The 19,874-nt window shown below is 39.0% G+C and overlaps 1 pseudogene; it reads right to left on the bottom strand.

Moving 5' to 3' along the window:
- Window positions 1–9,216, bottom strand: part of LOC115275920 — a 30,481-nt pseudogene extending 21,265 nt beyond the window's left edge.
- Between the last annotated feature and the right edge of the window lie 10,658 nt (window positions 9,217–19,874).

The raw sequence follows: 19,874 nt of genomic DNA, 5'->3' as shown, positions 1-19,874 counted from the left end.
TCTGCACTTTCTCTGGTCATAAATTATTCTTCTCAAGACAGATAGAAAGTATTAGAGCATTTACTGCCTCATTAGGAATTCTTTCCCAGAACATGTGCATCAATGTGCTAGTGGGTAAGGTCAGTGCTGAAGAGTGCTAACCAACTTTATATTCTCTTTGTTGTAGTCTCCCAGCAGACAGAAAAGAACAACAGTCTTAATCTTAATTCCCTTTTCTCTCTAACACTCTCAATCCCCCGGCATTATATAATTTTAAAGGAATAGGTGATTCAGTAGTCAATAGCACTAAAGATATCTATCCCCAAAATGACTAGTCTGGAGTTATGAAGAAGTCGACTCCATCTGGAGTTCAATCACACTTTCCCATATGGTTAATCACCAGCTGCTTAAGAAGGAGAGTGTTGTTAAGGCTCCTAGGCCTGAAATTAGATGTGCGTCTGCATTTTGGCTATAGGCAAGCCCTGTAACAAACTTGGGGTGTATGAAGGCAAAGATAGCTATGACTCCTTTATTCTCTATTTTTTTTTCAATATGAGAAGTGCTATATTAGTAAAAGAAAATGTATCTGAGCTGGTAAGAAGGAGTCTGTATCACTTTCTGAAATCCAAATTAAGTCTGAATATAATTAGCATGTGGTTAGACTTGAGTAATATTAATACAAGTCTTGAGACTTTACAGCTGGCATATGCAAGTTAATGAATTTTATTTATGTGACTCGTTTTACTCTTTCCTGATAAGGATAATAGGGTTTTGTTGCTTAAAATTACATTTGCTTTGTTTATAATACATGTGTTATATCCTAAACTTTTTGAAAGCTAACCTAGTGCAAGGACATTGTTGCCTTAGCCTACTAGGGAATGCTTTTGAAAGCCTGGAAGTTAGGATCAGAGATCTTTTGGTTTGTTTGTTTGTTTTATTTTATTTTATTTTTTGTTTTTTAGTGATGATTATTTTTTGATCGATGCCTATTTGAAGATATTTAAAACTTACAAACTTCTTAAATGATAATTGCTAAAATTATCAATAATATCTCTATTTTGAAGTTTTAAGATTTTTGTTTTGTTTTGTTTTATTGAGTGACATGGCAGTCTTAGCCATAGATAGGAACAGGAGGCAAACTATTATTCCGTTTTACTCAAGCAGAAAATTGAATTTAGTATCTGGTGTGTGTTACACAGTGACTATTTGGTTAGGGATATTGGACCTCGTTTCTTATCCAGCAAAATATTATGGGAATTAAGGCATGTAGGCATTTGCCACTGAATTTCTTATGTCGAAACACTAGACCAGATCTTTTGGAGGGATCTTTATCCAAAATGGCCATGAGGGCAGGGATCATTTATCTGGGTTTTAACCAATAATCAAAGTCTATGTTTGTTGTTTTCAATGGGGTGATTCCCACCCCCTCCCCCACCCTCCCTTTAACGGTAAGCAAAAAAACCTGCCATGGAATTGAATTGAAATTGTGATGACTTTTGAAAAAACTATGTCCTATATAAGTTATAATTTAATGCAAAAGGATGCATAAACCTTTCAGGTTACAGCTTGGTGATCTAGGCATTGATGATTTTAAGTATCTGTGGTCCATTCATTCCACTGATTTGTGAAATGTGTAGAGGAGATGGGGACAGAAAAGCTTTAAAAAAATTACTGTAGCGAGAGCAACGCATTTTTTGAATGAGAATATCTTGAGGATACATTTTGGCAGTTTAGGTAAACATACTCTTGTAAAAGTTATGTCATATACTTGTCATGCATATGCATGTTGCCAGATGGTTAAAACATTGCACCAGGGGATTGTTCTTCCAGTGGTCAATCTTCAGCGACAAGTTCATACAGACTTTTCCAATGAAAAAGCAAAATGTTTTTGAAAAACCAGCACTAATATTTCTGTATAAAGAAGGTGACATAATAGCCACTTTGACTATTTGGATATACTTTAATACTCTTATGTATGTCACAGTAATTTCAATTTTGTGCAGTCACCTTCATCACTTCACTGAATTATGTGCAACTGCTGTAACATCCCCATAGTATAGATTTCATCCAAATACCAAACACATCCCAAATTCTCCTTATTTCCTTGAGATACTTTACCTTGAAATTAGGGCATTCTGCCAAAAAATAAGTGGTTGTCATCACATGATTCAAAGAAGCAAGTTTCTTGTGTGGTTAACTAATAAAGGTATTAGCACAGTTCAACCCTATTATTTTTATAATTCTTTTGGGGCACCTGGGTGGCTCAGTCGGTTGAGCATCTGGCTTCGACTCAGGTCATGATCTCATGGGTTCGAGCCCTGCGTCGGTCTCTGTGCTGACAACCAGCTCAGAGCCTGGAGCCTGCTTTGGATTCTGTGTCTCCTTCTCTCTCTGACCCTCCCCTGCTCACGTTGTCTCTCTCTCTCTCTCTCAAAAATAAATAAAACATTAAAAAAAATTTTTTTTTTAATTCTTTAAAAACCTTTCCTCTTTGGGTGCCTGGGTGGCTCAGTTGGCTAAGCATCTGACTTTGGCTCAGGTCAAGATCTCACGGTTAGTGGGTTCGAGTTCTGGGCCGGCCTCTGCGCTCACAGCTAAGAGCCTGGGGCCTGCTTTGAATTCTGTGTCTCCCTCTCTCTGCCCCTCCCTCTCTTGTGCTCTGTCTCTGTTTCTCAAAAACAAGTAAAATGTTAAAAACATTTTCAAAACAATCTTTTTTCCTCTTTATTTAACAGTTGGGTGTAAAACTCTAAAAGCAAAATGATCTGTCTATTAAATAGGAATTTAATTGCTGGAAGTAGAAAAAATGAAATAACTCTAATAGATTTTTAAACATTTCATTTCTAACTAATATCCTCTCAGGAAATGTAGTGTTTAAAATGATGCGTGAGTGGCTATTTATCCATTCTATTGCAGTGGCTCAGCCCACTTGATATGAACTGATGTCTACTGACGCTATGTGCCATGCACAGGTATTAAATCATTTAATCCTCAAAACGGCCTTCTGTGGCAGGGACTATTATCATTCTCCTGATTTTACAGATAGCAAACTGTGGCACTGAGACTTTAAGGAACTTGCCCAGTGTCATTCATTTGATTAGTAAGCAGAAAAGCTATGATTTGAACTTAGACAGTCTGGTTTCCCAGCCTTTGCTGGATTTTGATGTTGTAGATGGTAATGGATGGATTAAAAATTGATTCTTTTAGTTTGTGGAAATCTTGGAAATAGCATAGAACAAAGGTCATTTACTTCCGAGCAGGGGATAATTCAGATATCCATGTCAAAAGAAAGATGTGCCAAAAAATAGGCTTAGTGTGAGCAGGTGTAAGACACAGGAGGATTTTTATAGCACTGCTGCATCATTCTTTGCTTCGCACATACAGCTGGGGTAACTAACCCGGACAACGAATGATTTTGTCACATCTCCTTGTGAAAATTAACTAGGATTTCCCAGTAAGCAAAAGTGCCCAGTGATGCAGTTAGCTTTAAACATACTGCAGATCCAGATGCCACAAAGCTCAATTATGACATTGCCAGTTCCAGTAAGTCCTTTCTTTTCTTTCTGTTTTTGGAGCTCTAAATACTCGTTATGTTTTCCACGCTTTCATTTGAATGCCAGCTAGTTAACTTACAGTGCAAAACAGTTTCAGGTGTAGAATTTAGTGATGCTTCCATACATCACCCGGTGCTCATCACCAGTGCCTTCATTAATGTCCATCACCCACTTAACCCGTCTCCTGTCCACCTCCCCTCCAGTAACCTCGGTTTGTTCTCTATAGTTAAGAGTCTGTTTCTTGGTTTACGTCTCTTTGTTCTCCTCTATATTCATTTGTTTTCCTTCTTAAATTCCACATAAGAGTGAAATCATATGGTATTTTTCTTTCTCTGGCTGACTGAGTCCACTTAGCATGATACTCTCTAGCTCTAGCAACATTATTGCAAATGGCAAGATTTCATTCCTCTTGATGACTGAGTAATATTCCAGTGTGTGTGTGTGTGTGTGTGTGTGTGTACACTACATTTTCTTTACCCATCCCAAATGTCTAATAAGTCTTTTTGTTATCCATTTATCTCTTCTTTCTTTTTGTGCCACAATGGTGAAGAGACATGAAGTCAAGGTTAATGCGCTAGAGGAGGAAGTTTAGAGAAAGGGAAAGGAACCCTAGTATTCCCCTATCTCCAGGACCCAATATTCATCAGGGCTGCAGGAGGGGAGACAATCCCCTTTTAAATTAAGTTCAGTGTAATGATCATTAATGGGACAGGATGTTCTAATTTTTTAACCGAGACTGTGCTTTGAATTTAAAATGGTTTTACAACTGTTGAAAGCAATGGGTCCTACAGATTTTAAATCTAGGGTCAGGCAAAAAATTATCTTTCACTACTGAATAAACTTTCAAGGGGCAGTGGGAGTCACAAGTAAAGATGTATTTTGATTGCATCCCATATGTTCAGCTTGATTAGCTTGGGTAGAAAGAAATCATCAGGGGACGTAGTAGCGTCTCCAACTACATAGCTAACGAGCTCAAATGTAGCCACATCAGATGGGAAGGGAGCCCAGTAGCCTTGTGGGTACTGAGCTGGAAGCAACTAGGTAAAAGCTGCGGCTGCTTTGATATCTTCTCCACTTCTTTTGATCAGTATTTCAATTGGATTAAGGTAACATATATGAAAGTACTCTGCAAAATATAAAGTTGATAGAGATGCAAATTGTAGTTTTGTCTATTATGCCATAGACATTTTGTTGAATTATGCCAATAATATCTTTATTACATTTGCTCCATGAATATTTGTTTTCTTATGCAAATTCCATCCTTTAAAGGATTACATTGTTTCACTTATAATTTCTGGCTGGTATTTGGGAAATAACATTTTTTTAAAATACAACATTGTACAGGAGAACTTGGTGAAGTTTTCAGATGTGAATTTTTAACTGTTTTAATTACAACACCGATAAGGAAACAGAAATAATTTTGAATCCTGTTGAAAGAATCTGAACAATCACAATGTAGATTTTTCTAGTGAAAAATCACCACTGTAATATCCGTGTATTTTTAGCTGAAATTTTGTATATCCAATGCCACTAGCATTCCCCTTTAGAAAAGAATCAGGTTACAGGTTAAAAAAAATTCAACATGTAATTTAAAATTCAATATATAACTGCTGGTGTCATCTAAGCTCCTTTGTGGAACAAGGTGAGATAAATACAAAAGTATATAATGTGGTGCTTGTATACATTTTGAATATATAGAATGATAGCATTTTCATATATTATATATAATGGTTTATGGATTATATTAAAAGAATACACAAATAGATCAGGAGGTTATATACCAAATTTCTGGTAGTGACTGGGTAAGATAAGAAAGTGGGGTATTAGTTGGGAGAGGAATGGGGCTGGGGGAGATTTTCAGAAAAGACTCCAATTTTACTTGTAGTATTTTCTATTAGTAGTGAAATTTTGAATGAAAATAACAAAATACTAGTAATTCTAGATGGTGGAATCATGGGTATTTTGCTGTATTATTTAAATTCATCTCTATTGTTAATTCTCTCAAAAGAGTCATAAGAGTGAAGGCAGTATGAGGCATAGTATGCACATAAGCTGTGCTTCCCACTCTGGAGGAATTTATAATCTAAAAAGGAACAAGTCAGCTTGAAGTGAGGCAGATGGTGAGTGAGGTCCAGAAAAGCATGTCTGGATTGTATACACCATGAGATACAGACTCTGTTTTTGTCTTTGAGTCCTCAGCATCTCGCACAGTGCCAGATACATGGTAGAGACTCAATAAGTATGTATGGGTCTGATCTGAGGTCAGAGACCCAAAGAGGAAGATAGACTTAATTAATGTTATGCAGACTATCAATTGTCGTAAGGTTTGAGAGGCACATAATGAACTATAGTCTCAGACTACAGAAAACCTGTGAAAGATGAAAAGGATAGTTAAATAAGTTACTAGAATAAGAGAACTGTAAGGTATTCCAGGCTCACCTGCAGCCTTTCCTTATTCTTCCTTCCATAACTGAATATTGCTCCACGTCACCTCCTAGCTGGGAGGAGATGTGTCCTGTTGGAAGTGTTCTTTGAAAGCCACTTGATTTGGAAACATCAGTAGAGATTTTTAAAAATGAAGACTTCTGATTGCATTCCGAACCAACCATATCAGATGATGCACGTGTTTGGCCCTAGACAATGTATTTTAATGAACTTGCAGGTGCTTCTTTTTGAGAACTGTTTGATTATGGAATGCTGATTTTATTGTAGCACCTAGTATGAAACATTAGAATGGAACAGCCTCAAATTCCTCAACTGTGAGATTGTATTTCAGGAAGTGTGCAGGAGGAGTCTTACAGAACTAGATAAAAACCTAATGAGTTAAGGGAATGAGAAGACAAGCCACAGACTGGAAGAAAATATTTGTAAAGGACATATCTGATAAATAACTGTTATTCAAGTATACAATAAGATCCAACAACAATAAAATGGTAAATATAGTTAAAAATGGGCAAAAGACCTAAATAGACACCTCACCAAAGAAGATACACAGATGACAAATAAGTATATGAGAAGATGCTCCACATCATATGTCATTAGGGAATTCAAAGTAAAACTATGGTGAGATACCACTAGGTACATATTAGAAAATCCAAAATCCTGCTGGCAGGATGTGAAGCAACAGAGACTCTCATTCATTGCTGGTAAGAAGGCAAAATGGTACACTTTGGAGGACAGTTTGGTGTTTTCTTACAAAACTGATGATGTGATAAGTACTGAAGTTGAAATAGAAACAAAATGTTTCCGTGGTCACTAACTTAGCTATAGAAAAAGCCAATGCAAAAGGAAAAAGAAAGTTACTAACTCAGTTTTAGTCAGTTGGAGAAGTTTCAGAAGATGTAAGAGTTGAATTCAGTATTGAACTATGACTAAGAGTTTTCTAGTTGAAGTCTTTAGGAAGAGGCAAGAGGAGCATTAAAGTATGAAGAACTGTAGCAATCACAAAATATGATCGATCAACTCTCTTGAATGTCATCCACTAGCCCACTATCATCATTCTAATTATGGTGCTATAGGTTATTTTCCTGATGGTGAGGCTTCACATTTGTAGTGGATAAATAAAGATACTGATTTCCTAGCCTAGGGGTAGAGGAGAAATTTATATTAAGATGTATATTAAAATATTGTCAAATGTTTCCTTTTATAAATCAGAAACATATTTTTTCTAGCTGTCCTAATTAGTTTACATAGGTTAGATTTAATTAGGCTAAAATGGAATATAATGGGATCTCTGCATTTGTTCAGTAAATAAATGTTTTTGTCAATAGATTGTTTTTTTAACGGGGTGTTTGCTTACGATGCTCTTTATATCAGTGATTAATCCAGTCTAACATCTTAATGGAAGGGTCTATTTCTTTTGGTAAACACCAACAGTGCAGCAGCATCACCTTAATTACATACACTGAAGTCTAATATTAGACAAACTGTATTCTTCTGCCGACCTTTGGTTCAGTCAACTTCAGCCATTGAAATAAACTCTTTAAAGACAATAAATGGTGTCTCTGCAGTGTGCATGAATGCTATTACTGTCATCTACTTGGACATAGACTTTTCACAGCATCCTTCAGAGTGGCCAGGGCTCTAGCATTGATTTCAGTTAACATTTACTGCTATATGCTTGGCTGTGTATGAGGCATTTACTATTATTTTTATTATTTTATACTGTATGTTATCAGTAGGGAACTGGTGCTATTATTTTATGTAGTCTTACATTATGGTTTTGGAAGCTGAGGCTGGTCATCTTTACAGAGTAAGTTCATCAACCTCAAATACCTCTCTTCCCCCACATCTTCTTATGCACTATGCAATCTATGTACTCTCATAAAGACTGGCTAGAAGGGAAGGCTATTTTCCATAATGAGGTATTTAATAAACAGAGCACATGATAGCTATTGAAAAAATAAATTATAAGCAAAATGATGAAACAACACAATACACTAACTTGAGAAATTTGGGGGAAGCTTGGGCAATAACAGTAAAAATATAATTAATGAGAGCTTGAGACATATCTAGATTTTTCTCAGTTCAATTTTACAGAGAGCATCTTTTGTGAAAAATTATAAAAACATCTTAGGCTTTTTAGGATACACTATCGACACAGTGAATGGTAAACTGATAAAGCTAATAATATTTCTTGTAAAGCGTTTTGAATATCCTCTATGTCTTTCACAAAGGACTGTTTTCACCCACTCACAGAAACATCTGTTGATTAAGCACCTGGCATGGTGGTATGGAGGTGAAGATCACATGTCTGGCCTTCAAGGTGCTCACAGAAGAGTTAACCAAACATTACAATAATGTCCACAACAACAGCTTACTGTGCGCTCTGAATATGCCAAGCTTTGTTCCACATTCTGCACGTGTCATTTCAGCTTCACAATACCCCCAAACAAGAGGAACTATCATTAATTCCACTTTGTGGATGACAAACACAGAGGCATAGAGATGATGAGGACACGTGCTCAAAATCAAACAACCAGTCTAAGACACAATTGAGAACTGAACTAGAATCTGCCTTCCCAGGACCCACTTGATTCAGCAATTTGCTATTCAATCTTCTCTCAGTAGATAGCGTTAACGGCTGTGATGCTTGAACTCCTAGACTAGTGAGGCTACCTAGAGGAGAGATACCCAATTTTAGACAGAAGAAATAGCATGGGAGTAGATGATAAATTAGAATTTAAGGGGAACTCCAAGTAGTTCATTGTGGCTTAAGTACAGAGCTCATGAATGTTAAGAAATGAAGGAAGAGAAGTTGGCTGGGGCTGGATTATGATGCTTATGGGAAATTGTGAAAGGTAGGTAGGAGAGTTGCATGTTTGGATTGCCTTTTAGATGAAATAAAACGGGAACAAAACAGGGAGTCAAGTGGAAAGGCTAGCAGCATAAACTAATCAAGAAGTAGGGAGGGCCTGAGCAATAACAGTAGAGATGAAAAGGATAAAAACCTTTTTTGAGAGATAGTACTATGGCAGAAGTGACAAACCTTGGTGACATTTTCGTTTGGAGTGAAGGGAGGGACAGCTATTGTGTCCCAGGTTTCTGGCTTGGAGAACTGGGTGGAAGGTGATGTTCCTCCCTTAGACAGGGAATCCGGAAACAAAGTTAGATTTGGTGTGAGGAGTAGGACGAGAAGGTGCTGGCTGAACTTGGAATTCACTGATTGGAGTTGGCTGGTCATGTAGCTCTGGACAACAAAGCTGCCCTAGCTGCCATCAGCATACGGATGGAGGTTGAAGCGTGGGGGCCTGAGGGGGACAGAGGGAGGGGGCTAGATGAAATCCCAGGGAGAATTCATGGAGCCCCAAGCACTGAGGCCCAAGAGTGGACCCCTGTGCAATATTAAAATTACTGAAGGGCAGGAACATGAGGACCCTGGGAAGGAGTGGCCTGAAAAGAAGGAGGAAACCCAGGAGAGAGTAGGATCAAAACAGTTCCTCATGGTTGAGCACAAAAGCTCATAAAAAGAGGTGGCAGTTCAAAAACCCTGAACACTAGCTACGGGAACTTAATTCTGTCTCTAGTTTCTTTAAAATTACTTCCGGGGTGCTTGGGTGGCTCAGTCAGTTAATCCGACTTCAGCTCAGGTCATGATCTCATGGTTCATGAGTTTGAGGCCCACAACGGGCTCTGCATTGACAGCTCAGCGCTGGAGCCCGCTTCAGATTCTGTGTCTCCCTCTCTCTCTGCTCCTCCCCTGCTCAAGCTCTCTCTTTCTCATTCAAAAATAAACATTAATTTTTTTTTTTACTTTCCCAAACTTTCCTGTATTACCCATTAAAATACTTCTTATCTCAAATCCTAGGTGATTCCTCTCATCAAATTCTGGATTCATGGGAAGGTGAAATTATGCATTCATAGGAGGAAATACCATAAGCCTCAAGTAGAAAATGTCTTAACAGATAGCATTCTGCACAAGATACCCAGAAGTATTTTCCTTAATTATCCTCACATATTGATAACCTTTTCTCAAGGTCATTGACATTTTCTACTGCCGTGTTAGGTGTAGATAGAGGCAACAGATAGGGAGAAAAAATCTCATACATCAAGAGAAAAAGAAATGATGAAAGGCAAAGTTGGGCATAATTTTCTTTAGAACCTGGAACACCTGCTACATTTCCTGGAGCCTAAAATGGCCTCTGCTGCTTTCGCTACGGCTCTAACCATCTGCTTAGCTGCAGAGGGGTGGTCTGCAGCAGCTGAAAGCCACTACAAATGCTTCAAGTCAGGCTTGTTGGCACAGTAAGGGAGCCAGGAATGTATCCGTGCCAAATGCAGGTCCTGTTTCTTTCCCTTTGCTGCCATAAAAAAATTAACCAAGGTCTTAAGAGCTGCCGTTGACATAAACATGATTTAATGTCTTTTTAGCATTTTTAGGACCACAGCATTAGCAGAAGCCTTGAAGATATTTAAGAGTGGAATCTCAAAAGTAGTTCTCTGGCAAGTCATTTTAAAAGCAGATGTCGTGAGCATACTTCAGTACATCTGCCTATTAGGTGACAGTGCTTTGAATGCATAGAACGTGCAGGAAATGTACATTCTGTTTTCTCGATAGGGTGGCAACCAGCACCTGCCTCTCTTAAGTGTGGGACCAGATTTCCTGGTTGCCGCCTGCTCTCCTTCCCGTTTTCCCTGCTTCTCTCCAGAATGGGGAAGAAAGCCCTGATTAAATTAGGATAGCTGTCAATATGAATCTATAGATGCAGGATATGAGCAATCATTTATTTACATAACTATCTCTTTGATGATACAGAGAGTTTCTTGAGAGCTGGGCCCAGATTTTTTGGGGTTTAAGTCCTGATTGTAATTCTAGTTTGTGAACTTGGGCCAGAAACTTACTGCTTCGAGTCTCACTTTCTGCCCGTGGGTCTCACTGGTTTTGTGATGCTGAATGATGCCACCATCTTCCAAAGCACCTAACTAGGTACCTGGCACGTAATAGGCACTCAGTAAGTGTCTGTGGACTAGATGACATCGAAGCTTCTATTTTAGGGTGAATGTGAAATTTTGCATCACATATTTGCCTTATAATTGTGTAAAAACTCTTTCTTCATCTGTGAAGCAAGTCTGTGGCTACAGTGTGAACTGATATGTTGGCCTGCTGGCTATTTGTTTAGTAAGAGAATTCAGAGGAACCTTGCTTGCTTTTCTAAACATTCAAAGAATTACTTTGGACATAATTTCTTTTAAAATTTGTTTGTAATGTTTGTTTTTGAGAGAGAGAGAGGGAGGAGCAGAGGGAGAGCGAGGGAGGAGCGGAGAGAGAGGGAGACAGGATCCCAGACAGGCTCCATGCCATCAGCACAGAACCCAATGTGGGGCTTGAACCCGTGAACTATGAGATCATGACCTGAGCTGAAACCATGAGTCGATACTTAACCAAACTGAGCCACCCAGGCGCCCGAAGACACGACCCCTATTTTTGGATCCTATCTTATATTCCCTTTCCTGTCTTACCAAAATGCACTTTTGTTTTAAGACACTAGCTCATAGCTATTTTTTTGAAAGCTGTCTTAAAAACCAATTCATTTTGGTAAATGGCTAATCAATGGCTTAAAGCAGTGCTTTTAAACTATGTTCTGATACTTCCTGGGGATTCTTCAGGGAAGTCTAATGAAGAGCTGCAGGGATTTGGAGATTCAAACCAGTCACTCTGGGCACTCCACCCCAATCCCAATTTTAACCAGAAAAGTTCTTCTTTTTATAAAATAATTTATACACATATATGTATATTTTCTTCTTAAGTGTATGCGTGTGCATGCATGTATATTGACTTACTTAAAGAATAGGTTTACTGTTTTTAAAAAGATTAATCTTTAAAGAAGATTTATGATACCTGACTGGCTTATCTTTTTTCAGCGCATGCACTTTTGTCATGAGACTGAATAATTTTACTAACAGGGGATTTTTTAATCCTAGAATCCTAGCAAATGATAGGAAGTGATAGTCACTAAGAATCACCATGTGGTCGCTAAGATTTACTTCATCTCTTTCTTTAATAGAGTTGTTAGATTGGTATAAACCATTTGACATGGAGCATTTGAACTCCAGTAATTCATTTAGCAAAGCATATCATGTATTCTCATGGATAAGAAGGATAAGTATGGATTAAGTGTCTTATAATTAAATGAATAATTGACAGAATATTAGCCACAGGACCTGATTTATAGATAAATACCAATATGGAAAGAAATTTCTGTAGACAATCTCAGGCTTATGTTACATCATCTTGTCATAGTCTCTCCTTTCAGCATTTGTGACTTGGGTGAAGCCATAGCAGGAAGTCTCAACAAATTTGCAGATGGCAAAGCTGGGAGGGATAAAGAGTGTGTCGGATGGCAGAGTTAGGATCCCAAAAGGTCTTGACAGGGTGAAACATTTTGAAGTCAAAAAACATAATGAAATTTAACAGGGATAAATATGAGGGCCTATACTTGGGTCAAAAATAGAAATATAACTGCACTTTCCAGGGATGATGAAGTTAGTATTTTCTGAGCAGAATGTGTAAAAATGCTTAGAAATATTAGAAGACAGTCCTATTTCTAGAAGTCAACAATGTGATGTGCATGTCCCAAAGGCTAAAGTGACTTTGGGGGAATGCATCAATGGAATGAACAGAATGTAGCATGAATATGGACACAGACCCACTTTTACGACTGCTCAGATTTTGCAGGGATAATGTATCAAGAGGTAACTAGACAATGGAAACATGTTCAAAAGAGAATGAATATGGCAGCGGGGGTGGGGGGGGCTTCCAACTCTGGTGCAAGAAGAGCATCAGGCCTGAACTTGAGGGAGTAGATTCTGTAGGACCTAGAGATAAGAGTAAGATGTACCAAAGGCCTCATCTAAAAATATTTAAATTGTTGTCAGTAAGAAATTTGGGGTGTGACAGGAGGAGGAGAAGTCAGATCGATGAGAAATTTCAGATAGATGGACAGTATCTCAGAGAGCATTGTGTTAGCAATAAGAGCCGACCACAAGGGTGCAGTCTCCAGGAGATCGCTGGCTCCTCTCGCTGCTGGCACCCAGCTAGACCGGACTTCCTGTGATGGAGATGGGGAGGGAATGCATTTTAAAAGACGGTCAAATGAGATAAATTGTGAACTCTCTCCCAGCCTGGGATTTTACGACTTATAAGAGAGCTTAAGACACAGACAACCACATGGGATGATGTTTTAAGGCAAAACGCCTCTTCCTTCACTTTTCACCTTGTATTGCAACTTCCTAATTACCTCTTCCCCATATTCGCTAAAAACATACTCAAAATTTTAATTTTAGGATATTATCAAAATCACTTTACCATTTTACTTTTCAAAATTTTAATTTTAAATTCCATAGTAGAAAAATGTGACTGAATGAAACAGTTCTTCTCAGATTCTAGGCAAAGCTGAGTGCTTTCGAAGACTAATAATAATAACATTTAAAAGAATCCCTTCATTAAAACTCTGGGTAACTAAATCACATAAGCAAACCACTATACTGTTGCCTTCTAGAATTATACCACTTTCTAGACTCAGTTTAGAATAAAAGATATTGAAAAGAAATGTCTTTATTTCTAGGTAAGAGATACTCTGATTTTTTTCCTAGTTTTTCTTTGAATCTGCCAGGCCATACAAACCCCGTAGGCCTGTAATTAGGTAAGCTGCCGTAATGCAGGCTCCTAACAAAGGCATGTAGTGATTGGTCGACACGCCAATCAGGGCTCTTAATTGCAAATAGCAGGAAAGAGATTCATTAGTGGCTTGGAACTTGAGCATGCATTCAGAATTACCCAGAAAGGTTGCTTCCACACAGATTGTTGATTCAGTAGGTCTAGAGTGGGCTTAACGGTTTCAATTCCTAATAAGTTCTCAGGGGATACTGCGGGTCCTGGTTTTAGACCATACTTTGAGGATTAGGCATTAAAAGATAGCAGAGGTTTCTGAATTCTTGGGAATTCTGGAGGAGCACACTTGAGGCCAAACTTTTGAGGACAACACCCGTGCTCTGCTGGGCTTGATGAAGAAAACCGTGCCTGTTCTGCTGGCACCTTAAAGCTGTGTATTTCAGGAATTCGATTTTTCTGCAACTACTAATGTTGCGAGGATGATGCCGATTCGACAGCAAGAATTCAATTTGCATCCAGTGATCCCTCCAAAATCCAGACTTCTCTGATGTTACCCACCCCACACCCCTGTAGGAATGAAGTCTTCCCTGTGGAAGGGCAGGGTGAATGGCTGTTGGAGTGGAGATTACATATGGTTATGTGGCTGTGAGTACTTTCTCTCTTACAGTGGAGAAGCAGGACTCAAATTTGCAGAAACATCTGTGTTTATGTTTCTGCAAATTAACCTCACTAGTACATATTAAAGCTTAGTTTAATTTATTGACTTCAGGGTCATCTGGGTAGCTCAGTCGGTTAAGTGGCCAACTTCGGCTCAGGTCATAATTCCATGGTTTGTGAGTTCAAGCCCAGCATCGGGCTCTGTGCTGACAGCTCAGAGCCTGGAGCCTGCTTCGGATTCTGTGTCTCTTCCTCTCTCCGCCCCTCCCCCACTCATGCTCTGTTTCTTTCAGTCTCTCAAAAATAAATAAATTTAAAAAATATTGTTGACTTCATATTTGTACTTCTATGAGACATCTGAACTCGGGGACAACAGATTGCTTCTGGAAACTTCCATGGTGATCCTGTGTGAGTAAAGCTATGCAAGTTCTAATGTGACCCAACTGAGATTCCAGGAATACTTTTTTGGTGAGAAATGATTCAGCATACCAGGAATTGTTCTGGGTGCTGAGATATAAGAAAGAATAAGACATGCATCTTGAGTTACAAAGTTTGCAGTTCAGTCAAGGAAATAGAATATTTCAGTATAGATACTTTTTATATGCAAAGATTAGATGCCAGATAAAACATGGGCTTATATAAGTTCATTTTCCAAATGGTTCGTATAAACATACCAACAGTTATTGTGAGAGCTGTAAATGTTGGTTGGACACTTCTTCTTTTCCATCCTAAAAAGAGTGTAAATATCAAGGTTTGTATTTTGGATTTTACTTCTCATTGTAAGGAAATATAGAACAGAACAGTGCTTCGGATACGATGCACATGCCATAGACTGTTACACTACTCAAAGGCCATGGCTAAACTAGGAGAGCACAGCCACTCATGCTGAGTCAAGTTGTCATTCTTTTTCTACATTGTGTTCCATTTCTCCCATTATTGAGTCTGTGTAACCTGAACAATTATTAAGCAGAGGACATTCTTTATAAGGCGCAGAGGGAAATGTCAACAATGATATGAAGAGAGTAGACAAGGGTCCTGCAGTTTAGTCTGGAGACTGAGTGCGTGTTCAGTGCACTTGAACAGTTTTCAGCGAAGCCTAGCAATTAGTCAAGAGAAATTAGGGGATGGGAAATGGATGGGCAGAAGTTTAGAAGTGTGGAATGGGATGTTACATCCAGAGGAAACGGAGGCACATAAAAACTTTGCGTGATGACGGTTAGGTGAGAGGGAAGGTGAGACTGGAATGAGCAAAAGCTGGATGACACCAGCTGGAGTAGAACTTCAGAGGGCGCCCTCTGTGTGATGCAGTGTCTCCCGGGATCCCACTGACCCTCTGACAGGAGAGCAGTGAAACTGCGAAGGTGAGCAGAGAGGCCGTAGAACACCTCATCTGCCCCCCGGGGCTCAGTGTGTGTCCTTCCTGTGGTGGCAGCTAATTACCCTCCGGCATCTACTGTCCCTTATTCCTCTTGGGATACAAATCCCCAGAGGGTTAGCTCCATGTGTGGCTGCCCACTGAGATGCTAACTCTTTTAGTTTTTATGAAACTAGGTATGGAGTGGACTGAATAAGCAATACATTTTGTCAAGTGCCTATTTTATGCAAGACCCTTTTTTATGTCTGGAAACATACCTAAAGCCCAGAAATTGGGATTTTTATGCCACTAGCCTATTTTTCTCTTTTAAACCCTCTTTTGCTCTCTTTCCTATCCCTTCAGGGGATACCATTTTTTTTTAATTTTTTTTAACGTTTCATTTATTTTTGATACAGAGAGAGACAGAGCATGAGAGGGGGAGGGGCAGAGAGAGAAGGAGACACAGAACCGGAAGCAGGCTCCAGGCTCTGAGCTAGCTGTCAGCACAGAGCCTGACGCGGGGCTCGAACCCACGAACGTGAGATCATGACCCTAGCCGAAGTCGGAGGCCCAACCGACTGAGCCACCCAGGCGCCCCCAGGGGATACCATTTAAAAGGACAAAATGAGAAGATGGAATGATTAAACCACTAATATTCCCCATTCTAATCAATGAAATGTCTGGAATTGCCCTGTATATTTACTAGTAAAGCTGACTATGATACTACATCATCATAAGTGTTTCTAAGGAAAGACTATCTTATTCTACTATTTCTTTTCACATATTTAGCATTTAAGGTGCTAAGAATTGAACAAAGAGGGAATATATGTTTAGTGTATTTCACTGCATACACAATCAAGAATCCTTTAAACATTTTTTCATGGTTAAGAACATTGGTTTCTGTAAGTAATGAGTTAGCCATTCTTATATTAGAAGCGGATGCTTTTAAAATTCTGCTACCTTTAGCATTTTCTGAATAGATATAAGCTTTCTGTGGCAGTAGGATTTATTTAAACATATTATAATCTAATCATTTATGTTTCTGGACTTAGTGAAGATTGGTTTTGGCCATTCATTTTCAAAACCAGAGATTTATAAATGGAGAGACCCAAGTCAGTCTCCAGTGGCTTTGCTTCCTCACGCTGTGAAAAGAAGCTTGCTATGCCACACTTTTGCCACACGGGGGCATTAGTGGCCTTCTCTTTTGTATCAGTAGCAAGAGAATAAACCCCTAGAAACTCATTTTTCATTACTTTAAAAGGAAAACAGTATATTAATACGCACACAAAAACCCCTCAGAGTTAGTGGCCACTCACAAATTATATGTGAGTTTTAGGCTAGAGAAATATCTTCCTGAATAGATTACCGTAGGCAGCATAATCCTTTACATCTTCTCAAGACAGAGACAATTATTTCTTTCTAGCCATTTCAAATTTCCTTATGTAAAATACTTCAATATTTCAAGAAAAGCTATGATCTTTATTTCAATAGAATGCTGGGCCAAATAGGGCTTGGGGAGACAATGTGTGTCATTGGCGGCCACGGCCATCTGAAAGAGAACACGACTCTCAATTAGAGAATAGTCACACTAGAAATATGTTTTGAAAATCTGGTCTCTATTTCCTGCTGTCATTTCCTGTCCTCCTCTTTACCTCCCCAAATGGTTGGTGCATATCCTGTTGCTGCTTCCTGAACACACAAAGTATCAGATTTCAGAAAGAGGAAAGAAACCGGGAAGAGCTAGAAAGAACAAAACGCTAATAAGATCTTGTGTTTGTACAATGCTCCCAGTACAAGTGGCATACACTTGGTTCTTGATATCTAATACAAGGTAATGGAGATGATTATCCGGTCCAGTTTGAATCTGAATCTAAATATGATCCTAATTAAGATCGTGATCACAAGATTCACACACGCACAATACTTTCAAGCAGGGCCTAATTAAAATAGCACTAAAGAGACAGTCTTCTGACATTTCCTTTTAGAAAAAAAAAAAGCATCAACACAGCTGCAGAGAGTTGTTCTCTAGAAGTTCCTGTGAAAAGGAACAGCAAGGGAAAGTCCCCACCGTGCAGTGGCTAAGCCATAAGCTCAAATTAAATCAGGCAAGTACCTTCTTTTCCCCAGTTCCTGTGGGTTAATCATGCCTTGGTGTTTTCACTGCCTTTCAGCCACGAGGTGAATGAACAGTTGATCACATATTCAGGTTGGGTTTGGGGGAGCTGGTTCATTTCCTTTCATCGCCTCAAACTTAGCATTCTACTTCAAAGATATTAAAATATTTTCATGCCAATTGACCTTGAAAATTTATGAAAATTACAATTTCTTCTTGCTTCACTGCTTTTCTTCATCTTTTCTCTTTTCAACCATTTCCCCTTCCCCTGTTGGCCATCATCTCCTTTCTAAACACTTCTTGCCACTGTGGTGTTTGAAATCATGACTCAGCTTCTCCTGGGAGAAGCAGCAAGAACTCGCCCCAGTGCTGTGCCAAATCCCTTAGCCCTTGTGAGGGCCACAGAGAGGCTTAGTGTGGTTTGGTATCCGGTCCTACTGCCTGGGGATGTTTATGGGAGTAATCCTAGACTGACTTGGGAAAGTTTAAGGGCATTGAAGGCACCCTGTTGGATTCTAGCTTGGTCTCATGATGGACATAGGACATCCCTTGACACTAAGTGGGCTCCCAGTCGAAGGCTGGGAGAACAGATCTCTGGCACCGCCTGAAGATGCAGAGGTGACCCAAAACATTTGAAGGTTTTATTCTCTAAATTGAATAAAACATGGCATTCTTTTATGCACTCTGGTTCCATCGCAGGAATTCTTGGATTTTACAGTCTCTGATTCTGGCGCAGATTCCTCAGCTTTCAGCTTTTATCTTGTTTCTCCCATGTCTGATTCCCCCAGATTCATGTTGCAACTGTATCTACCAGACTGCGCTCAGATTCAGGCTCAGAAAGACCTTGGTTTCCAAGCCCATCTGGATAGACATATTTATAGCTTTACCACACCCCCACCACCTTGGAATGAATTCATATGCTCAGAATCTGGAAGCCAGTCTGCACAGCCAGGCTTCTGTGTTACTCTTCTAATTTCTTTTACCACCAACAAACATTGGATATTGACTCCTAATTTTCAGTACTTCCCTCTCTCCACTTATCCCATTAAAGGTCTTACACATCTGATGTAGGGTGAGGCTTCTATCTCGGTCCCTTTTCCCACCTAGTATCCTACAAACCTCCCCTCCTCCCCAACACAGCTCAACCTCATCAGGGTTCAGCACTGAGCACTGAAGTGATTAGAGTTGGTACCAAATTTTTCTTCCTTCTTTTTCTCTTCTGTCTTTGATGGAACTGACAGTGTATCTATTATGAAAAAAGCGAATAATAACTACCATTTACAGAATATTTGCGATATATTGAGCTTTATACAAACTATCTCATTCAATGTCCCCCCTAATCTTCTACTAGATAGTGGAGGTTACCGAGAGAAGTTCTTGTATCTTGTATAATTTAAATTTAATTCTCTTCCAAAGCCCTCATGCTTTACACTCTGCAACTCTATCCTGGAACCAAGGGAGAAGCAGCTAAGACCACAGTCTAGTCAAGTCAGGCAAATGAACATCTCACCATATGCAATGCAACCTGGAACATACTCTAATGAAAAAGTAGATCCAAAGTGCACAAAATGCTCTAGGTGGCAGATGAGGAAGAGAGAATTCTTGGGTGCTGCCATGGGGGTTAAGTTCGGAGAAGTTTGATTTGCGGTGGCCTTTGAACAGGGAGATGAAATTCATGAAGCAGAGGACAAAACCAGTATATCGAGATGTTTGCCCATTTGTCTGTTTCCGTTTTTTTTTTTTCTGTATCTTATTGTCATTCTCCTTCTAAAAGACCTTATTAATCTTCTAGATAGGAAGGTTTTTCCTCTTCCCAGTTATGACCTCTTATTTTTCCTCTTTATTCTATGTCACTATGTTCACCTAATGTCTCAAACCTGAAACTACTTCGTTTATAATAGCAGGGTATCAGAGAAATGGAGCAAGACAATTTTTTTGCACTTCAATTTTTTTCCTTTTGTTTCGTGTGAATGTTCTGTGCACTGACAAAGAATGGTATAATTTCTAATGGGGTACATAACAAAGGTAAAATTCAAATGGCATACATGGAAAATTAGACATAAAATTTTCAAAGAACAAAAACTATTTTGGTTACAAATCTCTCTG

The sequence above is a fragment of the Suricata suricatta genome, chromosome 13 (genome assembly GCF_006229205.1).
Source record: "Suricata suricatta isolate VVHF042 chromosome 13, meerkat_22Aug2017_6uvM2_HiC, whole genome shotgun sequence".
In the NCBI taxonomy this organism is placed as follows: domain Eukaryota; kingdom Metazoa; phylum Chordata; class Mammalia; order Carnivora; family Herpestidae; genus Suricata; species Suricata suricatta.
Note: the sequence above shows the minus strand (reverse complement) of the source record. Positions and strands in the feature narration are given on the sequence as shown.